This window comes from Psammomys obesus, unplaced genomic scaffold, assembly GCF_907164565.1.
Source record: "Psammomys obesus unplaced genomic scaffold, mPsaObe1.curated_primary_1811, whole genome shotgun sequence".
Classification (NCBI taxonomy): Eukaryota; Metazoa; Chordata; class Mammalia; order Rodentia; family Muridae; genus Psammomys; species Psammomys obesus.
This window is the reverse complement of record NW_026596089.1, coordinates 4,563,841-4,566,831: the sequence shown is the minus strand read 5'-3', so window position 1 is coordinate 4,566,831 and position 2,991 is coordinate 4,563,841. Positions and strand designations below refer to the sequence as shown.

Below are 2,991 nucleotides of genomic sequence, written 5' to 3'. Positions count from 1 at the left end.
TTACACTGGCTTACATAATAGGATCTCAGTCCAGCAGTGGGCATACACATGCTGGAGAGACTGAGTAGCTGCTCAGTTCATGAAGCTGGGTACTTCAGTAGCAACCCAGCATTGCAGGCCTGGGACATCCTTAGAGTCTCTGGTATTCTGTCTACAGAGGAAGGTGGAGGAAAACAGACTTTGAGGACAGGAGAGGAAGGAGCAGAAGCAGTAGATGCACTGGGTCAGAAAGAAACAGAAGTCGACAGGCAACAGTGCATTTTCCCCACGGTATTCATAGCTGAGCCATCCTCTTGAGACACCTTGTACTCTGATGGTGAAATTTCCCTGAATGAATCCCCAAAACCCTTTTCTGACTTCCATGGAGCATCTGCAGATACATGGGCACATGCACATCAAATACCCACAATAAAATTTTCTAGAAAGAATGATATCAAACTTGCCTTCACCCTGAACCCAGTCTGCTTCATTTCTAAAACACCTTTTCCCTTTCTAGATTTGATGCAAGAGTTTTTTGGTGAGTATGACTTGCAAGGTATGGAGTCCAGCACACAGGAAGCCCTCAGGCATGCAATTTGCCAGAAGATCATGATTGGGGATATATTTCTTCCCAAAGCCATCAGGGATGAGACACTTCTCAGCTGGCACATCTTCAAATTTACCCACTTTAAACTTAGTGGAGCTCATTCACCTCTATGAGATGTGGTTTCCAGGGACCTTGAACATGGCTCTGCATAGGTCCTCCACCTCACATTCCTTATTCTACAGCTCAGAGTGGAAGGACATGATGGCCTGGCCAGTGTGAATCTTGGCCACTGTGCCCAGGAGCTCCCAAAGGCATGCTATGCACCTGTCTGAAGCCTAGATTTGGGAAAGCATGGAAAACAGACATGTCACTATCCACCAGCAACTGTCTCCATGGATCCTCTTGGCAGCCCACCAAACATCCTGTTACACACACTACTTCCAGAGACTTGTTTGCAGCCATTACTCACCAGGTCCCCAGTGAGGAAAAGAACCTGGTTAGCTAAACTTGAAATACTTTTACTCAGTGAATGTGGTGGTACATGCCTGTAATTCCTGCACCCAGGAGACAGAATGAGTTTGAGGCCAGCCTGGTCTATAAAGGAAGTCGAAACCACGTTTCAAAATATAAGACATTATCAAAATATAAGAATAAACATTATGTTTATTCTTACTATAATGCAATACAGTGGTTAGAAAAAATAAACAGAGTTAATTATAGAAAGTTCAAATTGTGAAAAATAGTTTTTTCTAGGTTTGTTCCTACCCATGCGCTGTACTACTCAAAAACAAAAACAAAAAATCTCTATTCTACTAAGCTTCTTCCTTTTTTCTCTAAATCTTTTCAAGTGCCCATGAAAACACCCCTTCCAGCTACCACTAGGTGTTTTAAAGAAAGGCACTGGGCATCTATCAACCAACTTACTAAAAACTTAGGCTCTTCTTATATCTGAAGGAAGCCTTAAACTTCAAGGTCTAACCACATTGGCCCTCACTATCTCCTGGCAGAATTCATTTAGGTCACTGCCTTAACAAAGGCCTTGTTGATTAGGGGTTTTCAGTTGAAGAAGGAGGTGTGTTTTTTTAAAATTTTTTAATTTTTTAAAAAAAATTTATTTACTTTACATCACAATCATCCACATACCTAAAGAAGCTAAATAACAAGGAGGACCCCAGTGAAGATGCTTAATTCTCACTCAAAAGGAGAAACAGAATAGACAGCAGTAGCAGGTGGTGTGATTTCACAATGAGGGAGGAGGGTGGAGTGAGCTGGGCAGGGAAAGGGAGGCGCAATGCTTTCTGAAATGTCATGAAATGGTAATTGTATAGTTGGGATCTTTTTGTGTGTGTGTCTAATTATGGGTATGCATGTGTGTCTGTGTAGAGGTATGTGCAGGGGAGAGCAACTGTCTGAAGAGGCCAGAAGAGGATGTTGAACTGTCTAGAGCTAAAGTTGTAGGAAGTTGTGAGCTGCCAGTCATAGGTGCTGGCAACTGCACTCCAGTCCTCAGGAGCAGCATATGCCCTTGACTGATGAATCATCTCTCCAGCCCCTTAGGGAGAGCTTTCAAATGAACTTTTTTATAGTATAAGTGAGGAATATAAATATAAAGAAGGATTATGGTATAAATAAGGAAAAGGAGCATGACAAAAAATGGTGATGATATACCAAGGAAGGCAGACCTCTATGATGGGGTGGCCAGGCAGAAGAATCATCAGAAAAATGCTGAAGTTTTGAGAAAAATCATTACTGTAACGTATATCTTTCTGTTCTCCCACATATTTCAGTTTTGAAAAGCCCAACCCACTGTTTCCAGTGCAGAAAAAAAAAGCTAATACACACTTCTAAGCTCTAATCAAACTTTCTCTGGGTTCTGCTCTTTAAGGCAGGAAAATTAGGAAAGTATTTGTACAACATTTAACTCTTAGATGTGTTCTTTGAAGTAAAAAACTGATACTTAAACTGCCCCCAGAGCTATTCAAACATGTGACTTCTATCCAAGACTGTGCATCTACATAGAGTATTGCAAGGGAAGATTTACAGCTTCCTGGCTGGTGAAAGACAGAGTCAAAAACATAAATCACAACAGGACCAAGTAATGGCTTTTCCAAGGGGATTTTGAAAGAATGCATATTTGAATTGGGTCTTGAACTCTTAGGTTAGAATTTATTACCCATTCTCCAAGAAATACTATAGCTATATATAAGATGGAATTCGATAATAAAAATTTGGTTGGTCTAGTAATCATTATGATTACTAGAATGATGTTACTCCACTGAGCTCAGTTTTTGCTCTAAATTTAGCATATCACCATAGCATTTAAATCTGACTGCAAATGGATTTAATAAATAATCTCTTTGAATAAATACCAACATTATTTGAAATATAAGGGGAAATTTGACAAAAGAAATCCAAGAAAGGAAAAGAAAAAGATTTGTGTGTAATGCAATTCAACCACTGAATAA

At 40.0% G+C, this 2,991-nt stretch overlaps 1 non-coding gene across 1 annotated transcript; it reads right to left on the bottom strand.

Moving 5' to 3' along the window:
* Window positions 1-908: 908 nt before the first annotated feature.
* Window positions 909-1,042, bottom strand: LOC129691594 (small nucleolar RNA SNORA70). The gene has a single exon (XR_008722503.1). It is a non-coding gene; the product is annotated as a small nucleolar RNA SNORA70 (small nucleolar RNA).
* Between the last annotated feature and the right edge of the window lie 1,949 nt (window positions 1,043-2,991).